Raw genomic sequence first — 16458 nt, 5'->3', positions numbered from 1 at the left:
AATAAATAAAATAAAAATAAATTTAATTAACTAACTAAATTAATTAAGTTAATTAATCCTGTTTAAACTAATCTAATTAGTTAATTAATTTAACTAAACAGTAGTTAATTAACTAACAGTCACTGACAGGTGGGACCCACCTGTCAGGTTGACCAGGTCAACGTTGCCTGCTGACGTCAGCATGACATCATGCTGATGTCATAAATCCATTTTCGAATTAAATTAAATAATTAATTAAATTCTAGAAATTAATAAAATCTTTAGAAAATCATATCTTTTAATCCGTAACTCGGATTAAAATATTTTCAACATGAAAGTTGCTCAGAACGACGAGACGAATCCGGATACGCAGTCCGTTCGTCCACCACACCTCCCTAACCTATCGAACTCGCAACTTTCCCCCTCCGGTCCGTCTGTGCGAAAACGCGAAACAACGGGAATACTTTCCCGGATGTTCCCCCCTTCGCCGGTACCACCTACTGTCGCGTTAGGACACACCTCGCACTGCTCATTGTCATGTCACGCATCGTCATGTTTATGTTTGCATTGTATTTACTGTTTCTTCCCCCTCTTCTCTCCGGTAGACTACGAGACCGACACTGCTGCTGCCCAGTTCGACTACGGAGTTGACGACCCCTCCTACTTGCCAGAGCAACCAGGCAAGCCCCCCCTTGATCACCAGATATCGCCTATTCTTCTCTATACTGCTTGCATTAGAGTAGTATAGCATGTTACTGCTTTCCGTTAATCCTATACTGATGCATAGCCTGCCCTTGCTTCTACTGTTGTTACCTTTATCTGCAATCCTACATGCTTAGTATAGGATGCTAGTTTTCCATCAGTGGCCCTACATTCTTGTCCGTCTGCTGTGCTATACTATCGGGCCGTGATCACTTGGGCGGTGATCACGGGTATATACTTATATTCTATATACATGACACATGTGGTGACTAAAGTCGGGTCGGCTCGTAGGAGTACCCGCAAGTGGATCTTTGTGGCGGAGCGACAGGGCAGGTTGAGACCGCCTAGGTGAGAGGTGGGCCTGGCCCTGGTCGGCGTTCGCGGATACTTAACACGCTTAACGAGATCTTGGTATTTGATCTGAGTCTGGCCATTTGGTCTATACGCACTAACCATCTACGCGGGAGTAGTTATGGGTATCCCGACGTCGTGGTATCAGCCGAAGCCTTCGTGACGTCAGCGACTGAGTGGAGCGTGCCGGATTGGACTGGAACGCCACTAGGCTAGGTCTGCTTCCGGCCGCGTACGCAACGTGCAGGTGTGCATAGGGCGATGGGCCCAGACCCCTGCGTGCATAGGGTTAGACCGGCGTGCTGACCTCTCTGTTGTGCCAAGGTGGGGCTGCGATGCGTTGATCTTACGAGGCCGGGCATGACCCAGAAAAGTGTGTCCGGCCAAATGGGATCGAGGGTGTTGGGTTATGTGGTGCACCCCTGCAGGGAAGTTTATCTGTTCGAATAGCCGTGTCCCTCGGTAAAAGGATGACCCGGAGTTGTACCTTGACCTTATGACAACTAGAACTGGATACTGAATAAAATACACCCTTCCTAGTGCCAGATACAACCCGGTGATCGCTCTCTAACAGGTCAATGAGGAGGGGATTGCCGGGTAGGATTATGCTATGCGATGCTACTTGGAGGACTTCAATCTACTCTCTTCTACATGCTGCAAGATGGAGATGACCAGAAGCATAGTCTTCGACAGGACTAGCTCTCTCCCTCTTATTCTGGCATTCTGCAGTTCAGTCCACTGATATGCCCCTTTACACATATACCCATGCATATGTTGTGTAGCTCCTTGCTTGCGAGTACTTTGGATGAGTACTCACGGTTGCTTCTCTCCCTCTTCCCCCCCCCTTTCCTTTCTATCTGGTTGTCGCAACCAGATGTTGGAGTCTAGGAGCCAGACGCCACCGTCGACGACGACTCCTACGACACTGGAGGTGCCTACTACTACGTGCAGCCCGCTGACGACGACCAGGAGTAGTTAGGAGGATCCCAGGCAGGAGGCCTGCGCCTCGTTCGATCTGTATCCCAGTTTGTGCTAGCCTTCTTAAGGCAAACTTGTTTAACTCTTGTCTGTACTCAGATATTGTTGCTTCCGCTAACTCGTTTGTGATCGAGCACTTGTATTCGAGCCCTCGAGGCCCCTGGCTTGTATCATGATGCTTGTATGACTTATTTATGTTTAGAGTTGTGTTGTGATATCTTCCCATGAGTCCCTGACCTTGATCGTACATATTTGCGTGCATGATTAGTGTACGGTCAAATCGGGGGCGTCACAAGTTGGTATCAGAGCCGACTGCCTGTAGGAATCCCCCTTCCACACTCCTTGGCCGAAGTCGAGTCTAGACATTACAAAACTTTTACTAACATGGCTGTGTGTCTTACGGGCCCACGTCGCCATTGGGTGGTACTAGGATCTTTTACTCCTCGACCTTTACTCTGGGACTCTGAACTCTCTTCTACTCGGGTAAACGAATTTACTAACTCTAACACTAGGACCCCGTGACCGCATTCACCCCAAAGTTGGATAAGCCATAGTTGTTTCTTAGGATAGTATTTTGAACAATTCACATACTGTCATTTGACTCCTTTGAAACGTCTTTGCTTTCAGATGGAACCCACGAGGCAGGTCGTGCGCCACACGACGGCCATTGGTGCCTCGGGATCACCGGCTGTGCTAGCTGAGATGATGACCTATCTGGGTTATCGCTGGCACCCTGAGTACACCGTCTACGAGGAGTACCAGGACTTTAACCAGGAGCAGTATCGTGCCATCGTCCACCTCTACTCGTGGGAGTATGACTCCACTACTGTGCTGCACACCGCTCATGGTGTTGGTGTGACCATCGATATGGCTGTCCACGATGCTGCCTATGCTGCTCTGACACGTCTTCGTGGAGAGTATCGGGAGTTGGACACCTCCCCTTTCAGGCACATTGCTATCGCATCTGATGTTGGTGCGGAGGGATACTATACTGCTGCCTACTCCACTGTCACCCGAGAGCCCTTTTACCATCAGAACCTGGTTCTGCATGCTGATGGGCTGGATCGAGCTAACCGAGCTCTTCGCCACGAGATGTACACCACCCGTCAGCACCTTTACCGTGCTCTGACGCTGCTGCACCCCTTTGTCCGATCTGGACAGCTACCGCGTACTGCGATCTACCCAGCCAGGACCGTGATGCCCCACGGTGTCGGTTGGCCAGAGGTGGGAGGCTACTCTCCCGCACTTGGTCCTCTTCTGCCACCTGAGCGTCGGGCTCTACACCTGAGTATCCGCGGCCCCCAGTCTGCTGACGTGGAGGGCTATCCGTTGCCTCACTACCAGCTGCCGGGCTACGATTACCTCCACAGTACCTCTTGGGACTGATGTAGGCTTGCTTGTAGTGTTAGATGCATTCGCCGCGAGCCTGTGTGCCGCCTATGATGTTTTAGTCTATGTACTGAACTCTATGTACTGAACTCTATGCATGACCCCTTTTGTAAGTTATGCCGACTACTATGTAGTAGCTATCGTGCTCCTTTCATTATGCATGTTTCATCATGAATGATTCTTGTCTTTGCAAATTTCTCAATGCTGAACTACCCCTGTTATATATTAGCAGGATGGTTAGACCAGGTGGTCGTGGTCGTGGTGGCAATGCCCCACCACCACCTGAGTACATGGCTGGTATGATCCAACAGTTTGAACTGAACCGCCAATTCATGGAAAATATGATGGCTCAGTTTCCTCGCCCCAATATGGACCAGCAACCAACCCCGGTAACTCTGCAGGATTTCATGCGCCTGAATCCAACTGTGTACCGCAGCTCAACTCAGCCTCTGGATGCTGATGACTGGCTCCGTGACATCACCTATGAGATGGAGTCTGCCGATGTAGCCCCTGCCAGCTATGTCAACTTTGCTTCCTTCTTTCTGAAGGGACCCGCAGCTCAATGGTGGGACAGCCACAGGCGTACTCTGCCAGCTGGAACAATCATCACCTGGCCCGACTTCCAAGCTGCTTTCCGTGCCCGCTTCATTCCTCAAGGAGTCATGGACCTGAAGAAGCGTGAGTTCCGCAACCTCACCCAAGGCAACAAAACTGTTGAAGCTTATCAGCGGGAGTTTCTGGACTTGTCTCGCTATGCTGAGGAGGACATTGCAACTGATGCACCCAGACAGGAGAAGTTCCGTGATGGCCTCCAAGCTGACATCAAGCTCGCACTTCTAGTGCATGACTTTGCTGATTTCGCCACCTTGGTGAACAAGGCCATCAATGTCGAAACTGGTCTGTAGGAATACCAGAGCTCTCACAGGCGCAACCGTGACACGGGCTCATCTTCGGGCTCGCCCTCACAGAAGCGTAAAATATGGATCCCGAACAGCATGTACCGTCCAAATGCATCGGCCCCAAGGCAGACCTATGCTACACCTCGTCTGCCTCCACCACCATCTAGGCAGTCAAGACTTCCAACTCCACCATCCCAAGCCCCTGTTCCCACTCCCAATAATGGCTTGTGCTTCAGGTGTGGTCAACCAGGACACCGTGCTAGAGAATGCAACCAGAACCAGAATCAACTGGCCCTTCCAGCAACTGGCCGTGGTAACAACCAGCCCCGCAACAACAATGCTAAGTCTTATGGTCGTGCTCATGCCAACCACGTTGATCTCAACGAAGCTCAAGACCAGCCTGCTACTGTGATGGGTACACTCCTCGTAAATTCAGTACCAGCATCCGTTTTATTTGATACAGGTGCATCGCATTCATTCATGTTAGAAGATTTTGCATACAAGCACGACGTTAAATGTGAGGAGATGAACACCTCGGTACTGGTCAAAACCCCCGTGGGACAGTGTCAAACCTCCTTGGTTGGCATCGATGTCCCCGTGGAAATCGAAGGGCTGGAATTCTATACCTCTCCCATTATCCTGAAGTCATCTAACATCGACCTCATTTTGGGTATGGATTGGTTGAAAGTGCATACTGCTTCTATAGTTTGCGCCACTAAGACCGTCCATCTGCTACACCCTTCAGATGAAATAGTTGCTTACCAAGCTCATCTGGTGCAAAATGCCGAGGCCAGGCTCTATGCATTGAATGCATTGAACGCTGCACCACTCGAGGGCATTGAAAACATTCCCGTCGTGCGTGAATTCCTCGACGTCTTTCCTGAAGAACTTCCAGGGATTCCCCCTGCTAGAGCTGTCGAATTCATCATCGACTTGAAACCAGGCACCACTCCTATAGCCAAGCGACCCTACAAGATGCCGCCGCATGAACTCCTTGAGCTTAAGGAGGAAATCGACAAATCTCTTCGCAAAGGATTCATTCGCCCAAGTTGCTCTCCTTGGGGAGCACCTTCTCTCTTTGTCAAGAAGAAGGATGGGACAAACCGGTTAGTTCAAGACTACCGTCCTATAAACCAAGCTACCATTCAGAATAAATACCCTCTTCCTCGGATCAATGATCTGTATGATCAACTGGCGGGTTCGTCAGTGTTCTCTAAGCTCGACTTGAGGTTGGGTTACCATCAGATCCGTGTTCGCGAAGAGGATATCCCAAAGACCGCCTTCGTGACTCGCTATGGTTCATACGAGTACACCGTCATGTCTTTCGGTTTAACCAATGCTCCAGCCACCTTCTCTCGTCTGATGAACTATATATTCATGGATTACCTCGACAAGTTCGTCGTGGTTTATCTGGATGATATCCTGGTATTTTCCAAGAACGAAGAAGAACATGTTGAACATCTTCGACTTGTGCTGGAAAAGCTACGAGAGCATCAACTATATGCCAAGTTCTCCAAATGTGAATTCTGGCTACCGGAAGTAACCTATCTTGGGCATGTCATCTCAAAGGATGGTATTGCCGTCAACCCTGAACGAGTCCAGGCTATCCTTGATTGGACTCCTCCCAAGAACGTTAAGCAAGTCAGAAGTTTTCTCGGTCTCGCCAGCTATTGCCGTCGATTCGTCGAGAACTTCTCCAAGATCGCCAGGCCTCTGACTAACCTGTTGCATAAGGGCGTCAAGTTCCAATGGACAGACAAATGTCAGGAGAGTTTCCAGGCACTCAAAGACAAGTTGACTTCTGCCCCAGCTCTAGCTCCACCTGATACTAAGAAGGACTTCGTCATTTACTGCGACGCTTCCCGTCAAGGATTAGGCTGTGTCCTAATGCAAGACCGCAAAGTGATTGCTTATGCCTCTCGGCAATTGCGCCCTCACGAAGAGAACTACCCAGTTCATGACCTCGAACTTGCTGTTGTCATTCATGCGCTGAAGCAGTGGTGACATTACCTTCTCGGTAATCGTTGCGAGATCTTCACTGACCACCAAAGTCTGAAGTATCTGTTTACTCAGCCAGACCTGAACCTCCGTCAGCAGAGATGGATGGAGCTTGTTGCAGACTTTCACTTGGGTATTTCCTATACGCCAGGCAAGGCTAATGTAATGGCTGATGCCTTGAGCCGCAAGTCTTACTGCAACCACCTCCAGGTTCGCAAAGTTCAGCCCTCGCTTGTTGAAGAATTCAGGAAGCTGAACCTCCATATTGTTCCTCCGGGTGCACTCGCTCCCCCTCCTAAGGAGTTTGGCAAGGTGAACCTCCACGTTGTTACCCAGGGTTCCCTCAATACCCTAGTTGCTAAACCAGATCTCGTGGACAGCATCAAAAGGCTACAGAAGTATGACTCTGAAGCCCACAAGATTAAGCGCTACCTCGCAGAAGGAAAGCCCTCATTCTTCACTATCGCTGAAGATGGCACCTTATACTTCAAGGGCCGCCTAGTGGTGCCATGTGCAGAGAAAAACCTGGATATGACACAGGAGGTTATGAAAGAAGCTCATGATACGCCTCTATGTATCCACCCTGGTAGTACCAAGATGTACCAAGACATCCGTCAGAGATTCTGGTGGTCTAATATGAAGCAAGACATTGCTCGTTATGTTGCTGAGTGTGACGTTTGCCGTCGTATCAAAGCAGAACATCAAAGACCTGTTGGAACTCTGCAACCTATCTCTATTCCTGAATGGAAATGGGACCATGTTGAGATGGACTTCGTCACTGGATTTCCCAAATCACAGAAAGGTAATGATGCTATTCTTGTCGTCATTGACCGGCTTTCCAAAGTTGCACATTTCCTGGCGGTCAAAGAAACGATCACTTCTAGTCAGCTGGCAACGCTCTATATGTCCAGGATTGTTTCACTCCACGGTATTCCATTGGTTATCAGCTCAGACCGTGGCAGCTTATTCACTTCAAGATTCTGGGCAAGTTTCCAAGAAGCTATGGGAACTCATCTGTCATTCAGCACTGCGTTTCATCCTCAGTCGCAAGGGCAAGTCGAACGCGTCAACCAAGTTCTCGAAGACATGCTTCGAGCTTGTGTTATTTCCTTCGGCAAGAAATGGGAGGAATCTCTCCCGTATGCTGAGTTATCTTATAATAATAGCTATCAAGCTAGTCTGAAGATGGCCCCCTTCAAAGTGTTATATGGACGAAAGTGCCGAACCCCTCTGAACTGGTCAGAAACTGGGGAACGTTCACTCTTCGGTCCGGATATTATCCAACATGCCGAAGAACAAGTCCGCATTATTCGCGAGAATCTCAAGACTGCTCAGTCACGTCAGAAGAGTCAGTATGACCGTCATCATAAAGACATGGTCTATCAACCTGGCGAAAAGGCTTATCTTCGGGTCACACCAATGAAGGGTGCCCACCGCTTCGGAATCAAGGGCAAACTAGCTCCTCGCTATATTGGCCCATTCACTATTCTCGAAAGGCGTGGAAAAGTGGCATACCAACTGGAGCTACCGCCGAACCTTTCTCAGGTTCACGATGTGTTCCATGTGTCACAGCTCCGCCGTTGCTTCAAGGACCCAATCCGAGCTGTGGATCATGAAGTGCTCGAATTGCAGCAGGACCTCTCCTATAAGGAGCATCCGGTCCGCATTCTCGACCAAGCTGAACGCCGCACACGTCAGAAGGCGATCAAGTTTCTCAAGGTCCAGTGCTCGCACCATTCTGAAGATGAGGCCACTTGGGAACGCGAGGATCGCCTGCGTGATGAATACCCCGCACTGTTTCCTTCTACCTCCTAAATCTCGGGACGAGATTTCTTGTAGTGGAGGAGATTTGTAACGCCCGGATAATCATGCTACAGTAATCTCACGTTAATGAGGGCACGTCACCTCTGTCACTATAATTAATCTCGGGTTAATTCAAAACCGTTTCAAATTTAAATTCAAATTAATGTCAACGATAAAAGTTTTTCAAAATTTAAAACAAAAATGTTCGGGAGATGCCAAATAAGGCATAAAGTAAACACATTTTTAGAGAATGCCTAAATATTTTAAATTGAAATGAAACAGAAAAGAAAATAAATAAAAGAAAAGAAATTACAAAAAGAAAAGAAAACAGAACAAAAATAATAATAATAATAATAATAATAATAAATTAATTAATAAAAATAAATAAATCAATCAAATAAATTTAATTAATTAATTAATTAATTAACTAAATTAATTAAGTTAATTAATGCTGTTTAAACTAATCTAATTAGTTAATTAATTTAACTAAACAGTAGTTAATTAACTAACAGTCACTGACAGGTGGGACCCACCTGTCAGGTTGACCAGGTCAACGGTCAACGTTGACTGCTGATGTCAGCGTGACATCATGCTGATGTCATAAATCCATTTTCGAATTAAATTAAATAATTAATTAAATTCCAGAAATTAATAAAATCTTTAGAAAATCATATCTTTTAATCCGTAACTCGGATTAAAATATTTTCAACATGAAAGTTGCTCAGAACGACGAGACGAATCCGGATACGCAGTCCGTTCGTCCACCACACCTCTCTAACCTATCGAACTCGCAACTTTCCCCCTCCGGTCCGTCTGTCCGAAAACGCGAAACAGCGGGAATACTTTCCCGGATGTTCCCCCCTTCGCCGGTACCACCTACTGTCGCGTTAGGACACACCTCGCACTGCTCATTGTCATGTCACGCATCGTCATGTTTATGTTTGCATTGTATTTACTGTTTCTTCCCCCTCTTCTCTCCGGTAGACTACGAGACCGACACTGCTGCTGCCCAGTTCGACTACGGAGTTGACGACCCCTCCTACTTGCCAGAGCAACCAGGCAAGCCCCCCCTTGATCACCAGATATCGCCTATTCTTCTCTATACTGCTTGCATTAGAGTAGTATAGCATGTTACTGCTTTCCGTTAATCCTATACTGATGCATAGCCTGCCCTTGCTTCTACTGTTGTTACCTTTATCTGCAATCCTACATGCTTAGTATAGGATGCTAGTTTTCCATCAGTGGCCCTACATTCTTGTCCGTCTGCTGTGCTATACTATCGGGCCATGATCACTTGGGCGGTGATCACGGGTATATACTTATATTCTATATACATGACACATGTGGTGACTAAAGTCGGGTCGGCTCGTAGGAGTACCCGCAAGTGGATCTTTGTGGCGGAGCGACAGGGCAGGTTGAGACCGCCTAGGTGAGAGGTGGGCCTGGCCCTGGTCGGCGTTCGCGGATACTTAACACGCTTAACGAGATCTTGGTATTTGATCTGAGTCTGGCCATTTGGTCTATACGCACTAACCATCTAAGCGGGAGTAGTTATGGGTATCCCGGCGTCGTGGTATCAGCCGAAGCCTTCATGACGTCAGCGACTGAGTGGCGCGCGCCGGATTGGACTGGAACGCCACTAGGCTAGGTCTGCTTCCGGCCGCGTACACAACGTGCAGGTGTGCATAGGGCGATGGGCCCAGACCCCTGCGCGCATAGGGTTAGACCGGCGTGCTGACCTCTCTGTTGTGCCTAGGTGGGGCTGCGACGCGTTGATCTTACGAGGCCGGGCATGACCCAGAAAAGTGTGTCCGGCCAAATGGGATCGAGCGTGTTGGGTTATGTGGTGCACCCCTGCAGGGAAGTTTGTCTATTCGAATAGCCGTGTCCCTCGGTAAAAGGACGACCCGGAGTTGTACCTTGACCTTATGACAACTAGAACTGGATACTGAATAAAATACACCCTTCCTAGTGCCAGATACAACCCGGTTATCGCTCTCTAACAGGGCGACGAGGAGGGGATCGCCGGGTAGGATTATGCTATGTGATGCTACTTGGAGGACTTCAATCTACTCTCTTCTACATGCTGCAAGATGGAGATGACCAGAAGCGTAGTCTTCGACAGGACTAGCTATCCCCCTCTTATTCTAGCATTCTGCAGTTCAGTCCACTGATATGCCCCTTTACACATATACCCATGCATATGTAGTGTAGCTCCTTGCTTGCGAGTACTTTGGATGAGTACTCACGGTTGCTTCTCTCCCTCTCCCCCCCCCTTTCCTTTCTATCTGGTTGTCGCAACCAGATGTTGGAGTCCAGGAGCCAGACGCCACCGTCGACGACGACTCCTATGACACTGGAGGTGCCTACTACTACGTGCAGCCCGCTGACAACCACTAGGAGTAGTTAGGAGGATCCCAGGCAGGAGGCCTGCGCCTCGTTCGATCTGTATCCCAGTTTGTGCTAGCCTTCTTAAGGCAAACTTGTTTAACTCTTGTCTGTACTCAGATATTGTTGCTTCCGCTAACTCGTCTGTGATCGAGCACTTGTATTCGAGCCCTCGAGGCCCCTGGCTTGTATTATGATGCTTGTATGACTTATTTATGTTTTAGAGTTGTGTTGTGATATCTTCCCGTGAGTCCCTGACCTTGATCGTACACATTTGCGTGCATGATTAGTGTACGGTCAAATCGGGGGCATCACAAGTTGGTATCAGAGCCGACTGCCTGTAGGAATCCCCCTTCCACACTCCTTGCCGAAGTCGAGTCTAGACATTACAAAACTTTTACTAACATGGTTGTGTGTCTTACGGGCCCACGTCGCCATTGGGTGGTACTAGGATCTTTTACTCCTCGACCTTTACTCTGGGACTCTGAACTCTCTTCTACTCGGGTTAAACGAATTTACTAACTCTAACACTAGGACCCCGTGACCGCATTCACCCCAAAGTTGGATAAGCCATAGTTGTTTCTTAGGATAGTATTTTGAACAATTCACACACTGTCATTTGACTCCTTTGAAACGTATTTGCTTTCAGATGGAACCCACGAGGTAGGTCGTGCGCCACACGACGGCCATTGGTGCCTCGGGATCACCGGCTTTGCTAGCTGAGATGATGACCTATCTGGGTTATTGCTGGCACCCTGAGTACGCCGTCTACGAGGAGTACCAGGACTTTAACCAGGAGCAGTACCGTGCCATCGTCCACCTCTACTCGCGGGAGTATGGCTCCACTACTGTGCTGCACACCGCTCATGGTGTTGGTGTGACCATCGATATGGCTGTCCACGATGCTGCCTATGCTGCTCTGACACGTCTTCGTGGAGAGTATCGGGAGTTGGACACCTCCCCTTTCAGGCACATTGCTATCGCATCTGATGTTGGTGCGGAGGGATACTATACTGCTGCCTACTCCACTGTCACCCGAGAGCCCTTCTACCATCAGAACCTGGTTCTGCATGCTGATGGGCTGGATCGAGCTAACCGAGCTCTTCGCCACGAGATGTACACCACCCGTCAGCACCTTTACCGTGCTCTGACGCTGCTGCACCCCTTTGTCCGATCTGGACAGCTACCGCGTACTGCGATCTACCCAGCCAGGACCGTGATGCCCCACGGTGTCGGTTGGCCAGAGGTGGGAGGCTACTCTCCCGCACTTGGTCCTCTTCTGCCACCTGAGCGTCGGGCTCTACACCTGAGTATCCGCGGCCCCCAGTCTGCTGACGTGGAGGGCTATCCGTTGCCTCACTACCAGCTGTCGGGCTACGATTACCTCCACAGTACCTCTTGGGACTGATGTAGGCTTGCTTGTAGTGTTAGATGCATTCGCCGCGAGCCTGTGTGCCGCCTATGATGTTTTAGTCTATGTACTGAACTCTATGCATGGGTGAATTTCGCCGACTCGGCTGATGATGGGCTTGATGCGCTCCCTGAGCGGCGCGAGGTCAGTACCCTCCGGCAAGCTCTCCAGCGCGGCGTCGAAGTCGAGGTCGGGGTACCAGTGCGCCGCCTTGGTGAGAACCTTGGTCATGGCACCCTGGCAAAGCCTCCGGGACTCGTCGGCAGTGAGGCCGCCCGGTTGGCGTGGAGCCGCTCCAGAGCGCCGACGACCTTCTCAAAGAACATGGTCAGGCTGCAATTGGCGCTCACGCTCCGCTCCGGGACATACCCCACGCCCGGCATCCCCATGATGGTCAGTTGCGCGGTGGCCTGGTTGGCGACGGTGGCGAGGCGATCGAGCCAACGGTTCTCGCCCGCCACGTGATCCGCGAAGTTGAGGCCCTCGTTCTTCCGCAACTGCTTCTCGGCCTCCAGCTCCTTGGCCAGGGTCCCCTCTTGGGTTTTGGCCTCCAACAGCACCTTCTCGATACCCTCCAGCTTCAGCTTGAGGTCTTTGATGGAGTTGTTGGCCTCGGAGAGCTCCCCAGCCTTGCTGACGACCGCGCCCTGCGCCTCTGTCAGGGCACTATTAAGCGTGCCCCTCTCCTGGGATAGCTTCAGGGCCTGCTCCTTCAGCCCGTCGTGCTCCGCCTCCAACTCCTCCACCTTGCTGGCGTGAACCTGGGCCTGGGCATTGAGTGCCTCTTTGTGCCTCTGCTCCAGCTCACTGGTCCGCTGCAAGACAAGCTTCTCCACCTCTGCATCCTTGCCGCGAAGCATGGCGGCAAGCTTCTCCTCACGTGCAGCGAGGTCCTCCTCCTGGGAGTTCAGCGCGGCCTCGTGCTGGGTCTGGGCGGCTTCGGCGGCCGCGGCCAAGTTCCTCGCCGTCTCTTGAGCTTTCTCGACGTTGGCGAGCTTCATGGTGAGCTCCACGTCGCGCTTGGCCAGCTCGCTCTAAGCAGCCTTGAGCTCCTTGTGGGCCTCGCGGAACCAGTCCTGCGTCTCGGCAACGCGCTTCTGGAGGTCCGCCTCCGCCTTCTCCACCACCGCCGTCCTGGACTTAGCCTTGTCCAGGCGGGCGCGGTGGAGCGCCTGGAGCTTCCGGAAGCTGGCGCCCATGGCGTGGAGGAGCCGCTCTTCCTGCGAACTGTCGCCGCCAACGATCGGCTCGTCGACGACTTCAAGCCTGGCAATGGCAAGCACTTCATCGTCGAACACCTCTCCCTCAACGGGTGTCCTGGTGCTCGACGCGCCTGGAAGGTGGACGAACAAGTTGTCGCTCACCCTCAGGTACTTGCCGGAGCCGGAAGCAGCAGAAGAGGAAGGCTGGTCATCAGCCACCTCCTCCTCCTCGGCAGCGGCCCCGCCGGCCTCTCCGGCAGGCCCCTTGCCAGTCTCCTTAGCGGCAGCCTTGCCGACCTCCCCGGTAGGCCCCTCGGTGGCATCCTAGGCAGCACCCTTGGCGGCCTCCTCGGCGGCGATCTTCTCAGCGTCCGCCTCGGCGGCCTTGGCGACGTCCTCGATGACGGCGTCCACGTCCTCTGGGTTCACCGAGGAGGAATCTGGACGCCGAAGAAGGGGGTGAGGCAAGGCCAGGACCAAGAGCCGGAAAGAAAAAGAAGCAGGGACGAACGGCGAACGACTTACCTGTGCCAATATCCGGCTGGGAAACGGAAGTACCCTCCCCGCCAATTGGCGTCGAGGCAAAGCCGTTGGCGCCCAAGTTCTCCTCCTCCTCCTCCATGTGCATGGGCCCGGTGCCTGGCGCCCTTGCCGGGGACGCCCCTCGGGGCGGCATGGTCGATGGGGGCGGCGTGTTGGGAGTAGCCCTCTGTGGCTCCTCCTGCTGCTGCTCTCCTCCTGCATACCTGGCAAGGTTAGCACCAAAGTGTCGTGCCCCTGACACATGTCGACGGGGGAAGAGTGATGAACTTACACTGGGGGCTATGCCGGGGGCTGCTGTCCGGGCTGCTCAACACCACCAGTGGCGCCCCCGAAGTACCAACTGGGGGCTGGCCACCCGCCGAGACCTTGGCCCTCTTCACTCTCTGGGCCAGCGTCTCCACGTCCCTGCAAAGATGAAGACAAGTCAAGACGAGCAACGCAGATTGAGGAGGCAGAGATAACAAAAAGGAACCAAATACTTACTCGTCTTCCGCCTCCTCCTTTGCTGTTTTCCTCTTCCCCCTCGGGCTGAGGGATCCATAATTGAAAGTAACCTCCGTATCAACATCTGCCAGAGGAGGAGAAGGAGGTGGTGTCTGGACACGCGTGGACGAAGAAGGGGCGGGTGTCTTCTTCTTCACTGCGGCCTTCGCCGGCTTCTTTGCCACCGCGGCCCTCGTGTGGCTCCCGGGCCCCTCCAAGGTCAGCTGTGGCCGCGCAGCCCTGCCGGGCCGGACCGGCTCGCCGGAACTGGCCTGCCGCAGGACTCGCCCTCTCCCCATAGCCGGCGTCGGGCCTGCGGTCTCGGCCTCCTCCTCCGATGACTCGCCGGTCACATCTTCAACCAGAGGAGCCTCGGTGCCGGCGCTGCTGGCTCCCCCGGCGGCCGTCGCCCACCGGGCGAGCTCCTCCTCCTCTGCGGCCCTCGCGGCCTTGTCCTCCACACCGCCGGCACTGCGGGCCTCCTTGGCAAGTTGTGCCTCCCTCGCCCTAGTGGAGATGTAGTCCAGCTCCACCTGGGTGGTGTCCTGGACAAGCAGCCGCTCGGCGTCGGTGTTGACGTACCCCTCGTGCAGAGTGTCAAAGAACTGCTGCACCTCGGCGTCCTCCGGCTCCTTCCAGCTCGGGTCGGGGCCATGCGCGTTGCAGTCCGGCATCATGGCAATGATATCGGACCGGCGCGAGTTATTGCACAACGGGACCACCCCCGTCGGCAGCTTGAACAGAGGCCCCTTGAGGACCTTGCCGGCCTTTGCGGTGGCCCTCGTGACCTTGCGAGTCCGCTCAACCTCGCCGTCGCGGCCCACGTCAAGCTGGAAGAGCCGCTGGCAGAAATGGGCATGCCCCATTACTGTGAAATTATGGTCGAGGCCAGGACGAAGCCGCATGATGTCGCCGGGGTTCGTGAAGAGCCAGGCTGGCCTCCCCTTGTTATGCAGTGGAGAGATCCGGCGGCGGATGAAGTCCGCCCCGATCATCTCAAGGGTGAGGCCAGCCTCGGTGAGCCGGAGGATCCTGGTGGTGGCGACCGTGAGCTTCTCGTCGTTGGCATCGACGTCGCTCCAATCGCTTCTGCGGACCGGCGGCGCCCGATGAACTTCGCAGAACGCCGGCGGGTCCTTCTCCTCGATCCAACACCACCGGCCCCGCCATTCTTCCCACCTCTCCTTCATGGCGCCCTCCGGATACGCCCCCTTGGATCTTGAAACCCAGACAATGCAACCGGAGATGGCGCCCCCTGGTTGGATCCGAGGGGAGAAGTAATGGCGGAAGAGCGCCGTGTTGGGGTGCACCCCGGCGAAGCCCTCGCAGAGATGCGTGAAAAGGGCCATGCACGCCACCACATTCGGAGTAAAATCCAGGAGGCGGAAGCCAAAGGTATGCATGACATCACTGAAGAAATCAAAGAAGGGAGGACAGAGCCCGCAGGAAAAATAATCGATGAAGAAGGGGTACCGATTTGGGGCAGCCTCGGCGTAGTCAGTGGGGATGACACGCGTGGCTGGATGCCCCGAATTCCCCCCCCCCCATCTTCACTCCTCACAGGGGTCTGAAGGAGTCCCAAAGCTCGAACACATCAACTGTCGAGGGGAACAAGGCGGACTCCGTCCGCTGCACCGCCAGCGCACTCTCCGGCGGCTCCGCGGCTCCAGCGTCCTTGGCCATTCCCTTGCCCTTGGTGGATTTTGGCGCCATGGTGGCTGGGGAAGGAGGGAAGGACAGAGGGCGGCAGAAGCGCAACGGCGGCGAGCAGGAATGAAACTTGGAGAAGAAGAGGAAGGCAGGCGGAGGTTTCCGAGATTGGGGTTGCGCGAAGGGTAAAAGGAACAGTGCGCCCGCGGTTATCCCTTTTTATGGGGAAGCCGCGGGGCGCGCTACCCATTTACTGTGATGTGACGCATGCGTGTGGAAACCGCCCCACGCATGCTGCCCACGTGACGCACGCCCCTCCACGCCGCGCCGCGCGCGCGGGTCATGGGAAGCGCCGCGCACGAAAAGTTTTACCGCGGTAAAAACCGCCCCGCCTGCCCGCGCACCATTTTGGGCCTGGCCCAACAACGTGTCGCGCTTATGTGTGGCCCAGGCCCGGGGGCTCCTGTCGGTGTACAAAAAGAGGGGTGCGTTTTTGTACCCCCTATACCTGTGCACGGGCAGTCGGAGCCGCGCCTACGGTCGCGCCAAGCAGAACAGGGGAGGTAAGCCAAGGTAAGACCAAAGCCCAAGATAATAAGAGCAACGCCAAGGACAAGACCACAAAGGGCAGAGAGACGAAGCGGGTTCCCCCGGCAAGACCCTTGCCGGGGCAGCCTCAGCA

This window comes from Triticum aestivum, chromosome 7D (genome assembly GCF_018294505.1).
Source record: "Triticum aestivum cultivar Chinese Spring chromosome 7D, IWGSC CS RefSeq v2.1, whole genome shotgun sequence".
NCBI classification, from domain to species: domain Eukaryota; kingdom Viridiplantae; phylum Streptophyta; class Magnoliopsida; order Poales; family Poaceae; genus Triticum; species Triticum aestivum.
The sequence above is the reverse complement of the archived record's forward strand: the minus strand, read 5'-3'. Positions refer to the sequence as shown.